The 13,419-nt window shown below is 45.0% G+C and overlaps 1 pseudogene; it reads right to left on the bottom strand.

Moving 5' to 3' along the window:
* Positions 1–8,921: 8,921 nt before the first annotated feature.
* On the bottom strand, positions 8,922–9,038 carry LOC136502393 (small nucleolar RNA Z206; annotated as a pseudogene).
* Positions 9,039–13,419: the final 4,381 nt, after the last annotated feature.

Here is a 13,419-nt window from a genome sequence, read left to right on the forward strand (position 1 = left end):
GCTCATTCCTTGGTACAATAATTTTTTAGCATTCCTTGGTACAATAATCGATATTCACCATTCCTCCCAGGCTCATTCCTTGCACTGCAGTGTTCACCAGTTCATGCTAAAAAATATATAGTCCAGTCCATGTTGCTTGTTAGTTGTCTTGCCGTTGCAGGAGCTCCCCCAAAGTCACAGAACGCATTTTTGAGCCACAAGCCCACAACCAAGTGATGACGAGCTTGAAAAGGATAGGTTCTCAGTTTTGATGCTCGCAGCTTTGGTATAGATGGAGGCAACAAGGCAGGAGAAAAGAACAAGAGCAAAATCATATATAATTAATTATTGGCTAAAAGGTAGCTCTACTAGTATAGAAGAAACCAAACAACACTTATCAATCCCTAAACATAGATGAACTGCAAAAAGAATTTTCAGAGTTCAGTACACCAAGCTCCAGATACAGACTATGATGGATGATGGCTGTCCCCCTCTTTTTAAGTTTGAAAATCCTCATGGATGATGATAGCTACTACCTGACCTCACCTGACAGAACCTCCCTTCTAATTAGCAAACCAACAAATTCCCCTTTCACTTGCTTAAAGCACCCTCCTTGTTTTCTTCTAAGTGACTGACTGACTGACTAGCTGCAAAGTTTCCTCTATAAATCTGTCTCCCTCTGCTGCTGTTTTAGCTCTCATTCTCACCTACCTAACTGCAACCAACTGCAATTGCAATGCAGCAACCACTCTGATTCATCTATTTCTCCTGCCATGTGTCTTCTTTCAGGCCCACAAATCCAAGCCCTCCTGAAATGAAGAGTCGGATTTCGTGGTAGCAGAATTGATTGATGCCGGGCTGCGGCCTGCTATGGGCGAGCCTATCAAAGTAATCGTGATTGTGAACGAACTGACGATGAGTCAAAGCATTGTAGCACAATGGCATCCAACCCTATGAAATTCATCAAACACAAAAACTGAATAATCTATTTATATTGCTATATTTCAGGTGCCTGATTTTCAAAAGTCAATCGGTACAATTAAAAGAACAACTCGATAATCTATCTTTTTATAATCTATCCGTCCAAACCCTCCCTTGGATCCAGCCAAAGAATTTGACTCCGGGGGGAGCGTAATTCTTCCACACGAACTCATAGGACTGACACCGTTCACCTGATTGTGTGGAGGCCCTGTAGAGCTGCCCAGTATCCAGGCGATTTCCAACCTGCTGTTGACGGAGGGAGATGGAGGCAATGCGGCCTGCAGTGATAGTCTTGGGACCAAGTGAACTGAGGCTTCCATGTTGGTGCAATGGCTGAGTAGGCATGGGAAGCGTTCGGCCAAGGGGGTGCCCTCAGACCAGGCGTCCCACCAGAAGGAGGTGGAGCGACCATCACCCACTGTAACTTTGGTGATGCATCTCTGTATGCCTGAAGAAGATCACGGAGGGCTCCCCAGTGATTGCCGGCCACATCTCCTTCCAAGGACGCAAGCGGAAGAGTCTGGATGGTGTAGACGGTGGAGCAGCTTGAGGAGGCATGCGTTTCGGGTTGCCAGGTTGTAGATTCCGAGCCCCCCCCCCCCCCCCCCCCCACCCCCCCCCCCCACCCCACACACACACACACACACATCATCATCATCTTTAGGCTGCGTTTAGTTCCCAACAAGTTACTGTGATGCTTATGTGATGAAACAGGAATGTTACTGTGCATATTGCTACTGGTAACTATTAGACTCCGTGCAAGCATTATACAGTAGGATTTCAATTAAGCCCGTATGTTCTTTTTTTTTTACAGAGAAGAGCCCGTTGGAGCCGAGCCCATCGTATTCCTCGCCACTGCGGGTCTGCCTGCACCGCGTTGCCTCGCCACTGCACCGACCCGCTATGGCCCCGCTAGCCTGACTCCACCGCCACCCAAGGTATAACCCCTCTTTCCGTATCAATTTCGTAGATCACATAACCAAGTTAGGTGTCTCCCGTTCGAAAGGGATAGGTTGGAAGTATATCTATAACCGTATGTGTTTCGAATTATCCACATTTTTGGACAGCTCGAGGATGCGTAGATGGGGTTAGTTTTCATGGTCTACTCCGATCCGAGACAGAGTTTCGGCATCATCTCCCTGTTTTTCTCCGGATACACAATCTCCCTGCCGGGACGTGTATTTAGAGAAGAGCGGGGAGGTGCTGCCAAAATTCTGTTTCGGATAGGAGTAGAGTATGAAAACTAACCTCATCTACACATCCTCGGGTGGAATTAGGACCTATCTTCACCTATTAGATAGTAGGATCCTCGTGTAGATGCAATGGATTCTTATATTACTCGCGTATATGGTAAAGGATGGATGACCGTGAGTGGATGTACACTGGCCGAAGGGGTTATGGAGACTGGACTGATGAATGGATGAAGAAGACCAATGCTTTCTTGGAAGCAGCATTTCGGGAGGCTAAAGAAACGGATAAAGTTTGGTGTCCCTGCAGCGAGTGTGAGAACAGGCGTAAACAAACAAAGGTGGATATGGGTAAACATCTTGGCAAGTATGGATTTATGGCAGACTATACCCGGTGGACCCTCCATGGTGAAGGACGTAGGAGAGACGAGGTCGTGAGACAACGCATTGAGTATCTTGATGCTGATGACGGGGTAGGAGACATGTTAGGTGACTATCATGAAGCACACTTCGGTGAAGGACGTAGGGACGAGGAGCCATAGGCAACCGCAAAGGCGTATTACGACATGTTGTCTGCGGCACAGAAACCCCTTCACGGCCAGACAAAGGTCTCTCAACTAGATGCTATTGGACGCCTTATGGCTTTCAAGTCCTAGTGCCACCTGAGTCGAGACGCCTTCGATGCTATGCTGACAGTTTTTGGCACTTTGCTTCTGGAAGGTCACATTCTGCCAAGGAACATGTACGAGTCGCGGAGACTCCTCCGTGTACTTAAGATGCCATATGAGCTGATACATGCTTGTCCAAAGGGGTGCATCTTATTTAGGAACAAACACGCGGAAGCTAAGCACTGTCCAAAGTGTAAATTCTCTAGGTTCCTTGAGGTAGACTATGGTGATGGTCTCAAGAGGCAGCTTGACATCCCCGTGAAAATCCTACGGTACCTTCCGTTCATACCGAGGATCCAACGGCTATACATGAACGAGGAGTCCGCGAAACAGATGACATGGCACAAAAATAGACGTCGATACAATCCAGATAAGATGGTACATCCTTCCGATGGTGAATCATGGAAACATTTTGATGACATTCATCGTGAGAAAGCTCTAGAGGCCCGTAATGTTCGTATTGCGCTGGCAACAGATGGGTTCAATCCTTATGGAATGATGGCTGCCTCATACACTTGTTGGCCCGTATTCATTATCCCGCTCAATCTCCCCCCCGGCGTCATCTTTCAATGGCAGAACATATTCTTGTCGTTGATAATTCCTGAACACCCGAGAAATAGTATGGGTGTGTTCATGGAGCCTATGATTGATGAATTGCTCAATGCTTGGGACGAAGGGGTATGGACATACGACCGAGCTATAAAGAGAAGCTTCAAGATGCATGTTTGGTACCACTACTCCCTGCATGACTTCCTGGCATATAGAATATTATGTGGCTGGTGTGTTCACGGCAAGTTCCCATGCCCAGTATGTAAGACAACTCTGAAGTTTATTTGATTGAAGAAGGGTGGCAAGTATTCCTCGTTCGATAAACATCGACAATTCCTCCCTCTTGACCATGCATTCAGACAAGACACCAAGAACTTTACGAAAGGCTTCAAAGTTACAGACCCTCCACCGGTGATGATGACAGGTGCCGCGGTTCGTGCTTAGATAGATGCTCTCGAGGTCAATGAAGTAGAAGGTGGTTTTGTGGGATATGGCAAGCAACATGCATGGACTCACAAGTCGGGCTTGGAGAGGCTCCCCTATTTTGATGACCTTCTTCTTCCACATAACATTAATGTAATGTACACTAAAAAGAATATCGCTGAGGCACTTTGGGGAACAATCATAGACACTGATAAGTCAAAGGACAACGTTAAGGCTAAAGTGGATCTAGCAACGTTATGCGACAGACCAAAGCAAGAGATGCAGCCTCCTAGAAATGGCAAGAAATGGACTAGGCCTAAGGTCGAATTCACGTTAAGTAGGCCTCAAAGGAGGGAAGTACTAGAATGGTTCCAAACGTTAATGTTCCCAGATGGGTATGCAGTGAATCTGAGGAGGGGAGTGAACTTATCTACTATGCGAATCAATGGGCTCAAGAGTCATGACTACCACATATGGCTTGAGCGGCTTCTTCCGGTGATGGTTCGAGGCTATATCCTAGATCATGTCTGGCAAGTGCTGGTAGAGTTGAGCTATTTCTTTCGCCGGCTTTGTGCTAAGGAGTTATCTCGGGCCGTGGTTGCAGACATGGAAAAAATGGCACCTGTGTTGCTCTGTAAGCTGGAGAAAATCTTTCCACCAGGCTTCTTCAATCCGATGCAACATTTGATTTTGCACCTCCCATATGAGGCACGAATGGGGGCGCCTGTACAGGGCCGTTGGTGCTATTCAATTGAGAGAACCCTAAAGGTTGTTCGAAAGAAATATAGAAATAAATGCAAGATTGAAGCTTCCATCGCAGAGGCATCCATTCTGGAGGAGGTGTCAAACTTCACAACAACATACTATGGTGACAACCTTCCTAGCGTGCATAATCCACCCCCTCATTACAATACAGGGGAAAATGAATTGAACCTCAGCCTTTTCCAAGGGCAACTCGGAAGTGCAAGTGGTAAGAGCCTCAAGACCTTGAGTCCTGAAGAGTGGCACACTATCATGCTATATGTACTGACCAACCTCGAAGAAGTGGAGCCGTACATGGGGTAAGTCACTATTTTCAACAAACTTGTTCTTGACTAGTCACTATTCTGCATCCAACCCCCTTGTTTCTCGTCGGTACAGGGAATTTACTCATAAATTCTGGAATCGATCAAGGGCGCCTACCCCGCGGGAATTTCACACCCTTCTTAAACGAGGTGCGGGAAATGGAAAACCCAATTTCATTTCTTGGTTCAAACGCAAGGTACGTTCTAATTTAGCTCATACTTAGTTTGATATTACAAGTTGCTCGTACGTGCGAATGATATAACGAGCTATCCTGCTTGAGCTTGTAGGGCCAAACCGATGCATCTATGAGCACCGAGTTGAGTCAGGTTGCCGGTGGCTGTGCCTTTAGGGTCATGTCATTTATCGGTTATGACGTGAATGGATATCGTTTTCACATAACAAGACACGGGCAGAGTCGGCCCAATTGAAGAACCACAAATACCGGAGTTTTCACGCCTGCCCTTGATGGGCTCAATTATTATGGAAGAGTTGAAGAAATATACGAACTCATGTTTCATGGCCACAAACCTCTTAATCCTATCATATTTAAATGCCATTGGTTTGATCCTAAAAAAATAAGGCAGACCCCTAATCTTGGGCTAGTCGAAATTCGACAGGATTCCAAGTACTCAGGAGACGATGTCTATATCGTGGCTCAATAGGCCACACAAGTTTATTATCTCCCATGGGTGTGCCAAGACGACCCGCATCTTAAGGGTTGGGATGAGAGTCGGCCCAATCGAAGAACCACAAATACCGGAGTTTTCACGTCTGCCCTTGATGGGCTCGATTATTATGGAAGAGTTGAAGAAATATACGAACTCACGTTTCATGGCCACAAACCTCTTAATCCTGTCATATTTAAATACCATTGGTTTGATCCTAAAAAATAAGACGGACCCCTAATCTTGGGCTAGTCGAAATTCGACAGGATTCCAAGTACCCAGGAGACGATGTCTATATCGTGGCTCAACAGGCCACATAAGTTTATTATCTCCCATGGGCGTGCCAAGATGACCCGCATCTTAAGGGTTGGGATGTTGTGAACAAGGTATCGCCACACAGTAAACTACCTGTCCCAAACAATGAAGATTACAACTTTGAGCCAAACACATATGACGGAGAGTTCTTTCAAGAAGAGGGGCTACAAGGGAGCTTTGTGATAGACATAACCGATCCGGTCAGAATGGAAGTAGACAATGAAAGGGTTGATGATGAGGACGATGGGAATGAGGTTCAAAATGTGAAGGACTTAGAATTACTTCGGCGATTAGAATTAGGCAATGACAGTGATGACAACATTGCTCCTCTGGATGGTCATGATATCAACATGGAAGTAGACATGCATGATAGTGATGATGAGACTTATGATCCAGCTAATACCGATCATGATGATTATTTCTAAGACATGTAATATTATGTTACCTTCTAATTATGTTTTGTTCATTTTGCAATACGTCTTATTTATTTTACATCTCTTTCTAATTATGTTTTATTCATTTTGTATCTCTTTGTAATTGCAGGTGATTGAACAAAGATGCCAGGAGGCGGGGGTCTCTTAAGGAGTTTAAGGAAGGTGGCGGGGGTCTCTTAAGGAGTTTAAGGAATGTAAAGTCAAAATACAAGAGGGTGGAGGAGGTAGCTCCTCCGCCATCGCCAAGGAAACGCAGGGGTCGTCAGGCTCCTCCACCACACAAGCAGGAGGAGGAGGTGGAGGAGTCCAAGGAGGAGGAGGTGCCCGAGGAGCACGAGGAGGTGGTGGAGGACGAGGAGGAGGAGGAGGAGGAGGAGGACAAGGACGAGGAGGATGAGGCTGAGGAGGCAGCGGGGGGTTCCTCTTCTTGTGGTGCGGCGGTAGGGGGCTCCTCTTCCTCTGGCACGACTAAACTCTATCAGCAAGGTCCCTCGCAACTCCCGAAGCGACTGATACCTCTTGAGAGACGCCCGATGGTTCGACCCGGTGGTTCAAAGTAAGTAACTTTATATGCTGTCACTATTTTCTCATTTGTTATGTTGAAACTAATAATTTTTCTTGAACACTTGGGCAGGGGTTTCGTGATTGTGGGTGCAGGTGGTCACGGACGCCATCCCAATGGCGTTCTTGGTGTTTTGTGCAAGACACACTTCCCTGGCTTTGTTGACTTTGCCGGAGTGTGGTAGCCGGCCTAGACGTTTGCCCACTACACCGTCTGCGCAGATGCATATGATCGGGATGGCAGGATCTACGGCCACAAGGCAGAGCGGGTGATTACGGAGCTGTGGATAAGTCTTCGTCTCACTACACTGCTCAATTCATCACATTCATTGGACATTCTTCAAATAATGATAGGATACATTGCGTCTACATATAGGATTTCTTCAGATGCGAGCTGGGATGGGAGGTGGCAGCGAGGGCGGCGGCTAACAAAGCTTGTCATAAACTCATGGGTGACATGCACTACGAGGCGTGCCTCTAGGCCGTCATGACATACAACGCGACCTTCGAGTCTAGGAAGGTCACAAAAAAAGAGGCAAGAAAGGAGACGCTGACCAAGGAACAATACATGAAGGTAAATATATAAGATTAATACTGATTTTTCTAAGATTAAATAAGCTTAATTTGATCTACATATACTTGATGTCGTGTAGGTGGTTCCGTGGTGGTGCACTGGGCACGGAGACTGCTGGGAGGCAATGGTGGACAAGTGGTGCAGCCCCGAGTGGTGGGAGACGCACAACGCTTGCCGAGAGCGGCGTTTGATGATGCCTAGTGCACCACACCATCAAGGTAACCTTTGCCTCCCGGCCTACGCAGCTAAATGGGTACGCTGAATCCATTTCTTTATTCTAAAGCTCAACTATGTAAATTTCTAATCATCCTGCTGTTTCTTTCGCAGTCAGCGTCACATGGTGGCGCGCCCGTCTCCCAGTTCAAGGCGTGGGCAATGGCCCACAAGGGCAAGGCGACGTCCGACGTCCACTACAACCCGGAGGACCCGCCCGAGGCGTACAACAACTCATCCATCCACACCCGCCTCACTGAGTACACAGCGATGGCAAGGGAGGTCTATGGGCTAGAGTACAATCCCACCTCCGAGGACCTTGATGGAGAAGTCGTCATGAGGTTGAGAGGAGGGAAGAAGCACGGGCGGTACTGGATTGGCGACGGCGCAATCGACCCGGCCCGTACTAGGTCTCTCCCAGATTCGAGCAAGGAGCACGAGCTCGAGCCCGGCCATACGCACACGGCCGGACTGTACACAGCACACAGTGCAGGCACTCAAGGTTATTTCTGTTTTATTCGTCGTTCATTGATTTTTACATACCTTTGCTTTGCGTTGTATCATTGGGGTGAAATATTGTAGGCCGAGGTGGCAGAAGAGAGGAGACGACGGGAGGAGGCTGAGGCGAGGGCTGAGGAGGATCGGCGGAGGATGGAGCAGATGTTTCAGTATATTCAAGGTCTTGGAGCTCACTCAGGCTATGTTCCGCCACCGATGATATTCACTCCACCAGATGATCCTGCTGTCACTCCTGTGAGTTTCTCTACCTTAAATCTAAATGTGAATGTGGATATAGATATATGAATGTGAATCCAAATGATATGTTGAGACAAATGCACCATGATATGTGAACGTGGCTTTTGCAAGGGTAGTTGTCTTTCCTTTCACAAAGCAGAAATGCTCTAGGAAAGTGTGCATTGGCACTCTACTATCCCAAAGGTCCAACAGCTTTAGGATGTCTCTGCCAGTTTTTATTCGCTGTCCGTATTCAAATAAACATGTCACATTTATGTCTTTTTTAAATTTTAGCCCACGTTGGAGCATATGGGGTCAGCGACTAACATACATAGAGGGTTTGGTGCTGCCATGAAACGCAGCTTTTTCTGGACTTTGACTGAACTTAAATAGAAGATCCGAGACTCAAGAGTCAAGCAAACTAATTAACACCCCCACTTAAATAGAAGATCCGAGACTCATCGCCATTGCCAGTGGCCGCAACCCACCGGCCTCCCCTCTCCACCTCCCACCTCATCCTCTCCCACAGCACCATGTCAAGCCCCACACCTCCAACAGTGGTTCTCGCCGCCATCGCTGGTCGGAACCACATCGCCCCATCATCCGCCTGGGGCGCGCCTGCTTGTACCGGGCTGGTGCCGCCCAGCATCGCCATTTGTTTACTCCAAATCCACTCAGTAGCTAGCAGCATCCAACGCTGTAGTAGTAGTAGTAGTACTGTGTTTGTGTGTGTCTGAAGTCTGTTTGGACTCTGAACATTGACCTGTGGCTGTGCTGCGTACTTGGTGTCGATCGGTGCCGGAGCAGTGGGCAGCAAGCAAGTGCTGTACTCTACGACGTGCGCTTGCTTGCTTTTGTCTGTCCTCCTGCACCGGCAGCAGCAGTCCAGCAGTAATATGTTGCTTTTTTCAAGTTTTTAGAACCTATCTTAAATTTTGTCTCACACATACAATCACTTCTCTTTTGTGCAGGGGCAATCGGCGGCGTTGAATGATGTTCATGGCACACCTCCAGCTCAGGGCAAACCTCCATCGCAGTGGGACCAGTGGAGTGGCCGTCAACGATAGAGGTAGATGGACTTGTGCTTGTGATGCTTATTTGTGAATGGTGGCACTTGTGGCGGCACTTTGATGATATTTGTGGACTATGTGATACTTGTGGACAACTTGTGATGATATTTGTGGACTATGTGATACTTGTGGACAACTTGTGATGATATTTGTCATGGTTATGGATTATATGTGATGGCTGTGTGATATATGTGATTGTTGTGTGATATGTGATGGTTGTGTGATATATGTATGTGTGGATGCAATAAACAAAAAAAATGCAAAAAAAAGCAAATTTCTCAGCTATGCCGAGTGCAATCACCAAGACACTCGGCAAAGCTGGGAGGCTTTGCCGAGTGCTATGGCCATTGCACTCGACAAAGGCAGGGAGGCTTTGCCGAGTGTCACCAGTAAGGCACTCGGCAAAGGGGCTTTGCCGAGTGTCACCAGTAAGGCACTCGGCAAAGCCTCCCTGCCTTTGCCGAGTGCCACATGTAAGACACTCGGCAAAGCCTCCCTGCCTTTGCCGAGTGCGACACTCGGCAAAGAGGGCGGGCTTTGCCGAGTGTCCCCCGTGAGGCGCTCGGCAAAACGACCGTCACCGTCAAGTGGCGCCGTCAGGCAACTTTTTTTTGTCGAGTGGTTTACTCCTTTGCCGAGTGCCCGACAAAAGACACTCGGCAAAAAGGCCTTTGCCGTCACCGGCTTTGTCGAGTGATCTTTGCCGAGTGTTACACTCGGTAAGGCTTTGCCGAGTGTATATGGGGATTTGCCGAGTGTCACAGGCACTCGGCAAAGAGCCTGAGTCCGGTTGTGATGGTTAGCCCATTATCCGGAGATGTCTAGTAACGGTGCATAGAGTTCAAATAGTACCACCTGATCGCCGAAAAATGTGACCGTTGGAGCAACGACTAGTTGGCTTTCTTGTTTAATACCCCTCTAGCAGGTGTTTTTAAGGTTGTTGGAGATCATCGAATCTAGAGGGTCTTCTATACTTGAAGCTATACTCCAACCTTATAAGAGTTCAGTGATCATATCAAATTAAAGCATGGTAGTGATTAGTGGATGTAATGATGTATATGCCTTGTTTGTAAGAGACTGAGTTGTTGTGCCCTTGTAACTTGGCGAGATCGAGCAATTGAGGTATAGTGATCCTCTGGTGAGGCCTTGGTGGTCTTCCAGTCATCGACCCTCCATTCCTTGTGTCAATACCTGATAAGGTATTAAAACTATGATAAATTTCTTTAAATTTCTAATATTCCAATAAAAATCCTAGAGATAGAATGGGCACGAAAAACCATAATAAAAATATTTAGAGCCCGCGGAAATATCTCTAGATACCTTCAAGAGATATCTAGAAAAAACTAGAAGATTTCCAAAACATTATAACTGATGTCTAAATGTTTTTCTACAAAACTTTTCACAATAAAAAGACGAGATGCAACAAGCAAGAACGCAACATACATTTATTTTTGTTTAGAAAGACGGCAAAAGCTTTGCCATATTTTTATTAAACAAATAAAAGAAAATAAAACATATTATTTACAGACAACTAGGAGGAGTATGAAAACTCCCAACTATTGATGACGCAACATACATTTATGTTGAATGCATTCGTACAAGAGAGTTGATAGGGGTAAGGTGTCCGGTTTTAGAGTTTGACTAGAAACTACGCGTGGCCTTGCCGCACGCCTGCTGCTGTTGGATCCCGGTTCTGCGTCCCATTGGAGCAAGCAAACACAATCTCTCTCTTGTCGAAATGGACCACTATTGACCTTCACCTTTATTACAGCAGTGTCAAAACTTCGCAGACTACTAAGGCCTTGTTTAGTTGGCGATTTTTTTTTGAAAAATGATACTGTAGCACTTTCGTTGTTATTTGGCAATTAGTGTCCAATCATAGTCTAATTAGGCTTAAAAGATTCGTCTCGTGAATTTCGTCTAAACTGTGTAATTAGTTTTATTTTTTATTTATATGTAATGCTTTATGCACGCGTCTAAAGATTCGATGTGATGGAGAATCTTAAAAAATTTTGCAAAATTTTGGGAACTAAACAGGCACTAAGTTAAAGACATGAATCTGACTCTGCACAGCTGTGTGCCATTTCATTAAGAAGAAAAAGTACATAAAGCAGAGAGGGTGTTAAACCGTACATACAACACTGACCAAGTAAGCTAATATTCAACTATATATTATAGTTATATTGGTATCATGATACTTTGCCTATTGTATCTCGGAAGATGGAAAATGTAAAAACAACCAATCAATTAGATACTGCAGTAAACGCGTACATCTAACTAAAAATGAACTCCACACATATATCATTTGTATATTGCCCATTTTCAGGTTCACACGAAGCCTTAGATTTTTTTAGTACGAAATCTTGCAATCTGTGGAGTGTATGACACAATTTCATAAGCTTTAGAGCCATGAGGCAATTGGATGTGCAACCTAATGACATAGAATCAACAAGGTGTCAAGCAATTGGAGAATCATCATAAAAAATGATTCACCAGCTGTAGTGACTTCTAACTGATGAAATTGTTCTGTAGCGAAATACATACATAAGGAATGCATGGTTCAAAAAAAAAAGGTATGCATTAGCTTATAGCCATAAGGAGATATGTGAAGAGATTGCAATCTGTTGTTTCAGATTCTCCAAACGGTAAAAATACAAGTTAGCATTCGCATTTAAATTTCAAGAGTTGTGTATTGTTAGTTTACGGTGAATATTTTCAGAATTAGACATAGCCCTGTTTCGAGAAATGTGCGATTAAGTTTGGGTGATAGGTATCATGAGAACAATAGAATCTGTTTACTAAAAAATTGTATGTCCACTGAAGCATGCATGAATGGTTGTTTAGCACAACTTAATGAAATGTACGGGTAGGGATGAACAACGGCTTAGTTAATAGTAGTAGAAACAATATAAACATAGTATGTTCTATTTACACAATTACACTACGTACAAGTGTTGCCTATCTGATAACAAAAGTATCCTGCTTTCCTACACAACAATATTGTTTGGTCTTAATATACTAAATATAAAGAAAGAAAACATATAACTATCAGTAGCACATGGCATATCATTTGGTTCAGTTTATCAGAAAATTATTGTTAATATTAAGTACTTGATCTTTCTCCTCCTATGCTAATTACTCTCAATTGACACTCTTTAAGTATCTATATTTCTCTGAATGGTCCCTGTTTAGGATCTCTATCTAATTGAAAGAGAGTATTCGATAATTATTAGGCGCTGGGTATATAACTCAAGTAGTGTTCTCATGGTGAGCTCGATAGTCTCCTTGCAGACCTCTTCTTGCCGTTCTTCTCGAGGAACTCAAGCATGGAGTTGGAGACATACCTGACACTACCACTAGCACACCAATGCAAGGAAGGTCAGGGTCAGCTATCTGCTACTAACATCATAGTTAAAGGGTCAAAGCATCATTTCAAAAGGAATACAATAGGAGCTGTCCTTACCTGTGTTTGTTTAAGCTTATCATCACAAATCAGCTTAAACTACCTTTTCATGGAGAAAAAGGGAATAAAATTTGCCAGCATATACATGGGCGCGACATCTGGATGCCTGTGAGCGCTGGAGGTGGACCTGGCAGCATCATAGATTAGGTCGACGACCACAAACTAAGCCTGCGCATGCACATCTGTTTCATGGTAAAGATCAGATAAGCACACCTCTAGTTGTTCCCAGCACTTGTGTCTGCACCGGCCTTGGCAAGGTTTACCAAGACAGCTCAAAAATTATGAAGTTGATTCAGCAAGATGTGAAACAAGATTAAAATTCACTTCTGATGGATTTTAATTGGAATTAACCCTGGTGTTAGATTACCTCCACTGAAACATTACCATGAAAGTAACTTCAAATAGTTCATTCATATAATATAAATATAAAAAAATATGATTTTGAACATAAAATTTTAACAAGCAGGACACATGGTGGGTCTCCCTTCAGAAACTTACAACTCATGAACTGAAAATAGATGTCTACCTCTATACATG

Source organism: Miscanthus floridulus, chromosome 13 (assembly GCF_019320115.1).
Source record: "Miscanthus floridulus cultivar M001 chromosome 13, ASM1932011v1, whole genome shotgun sequence".
In the NCBI taxonomy this organism is placed as follows: Eukaryota; Viridiplantae; Streptophyta; class Magnoliopsida; order Poales; family Poaceae; genus Miscanthus; species Miscanthus floridulus.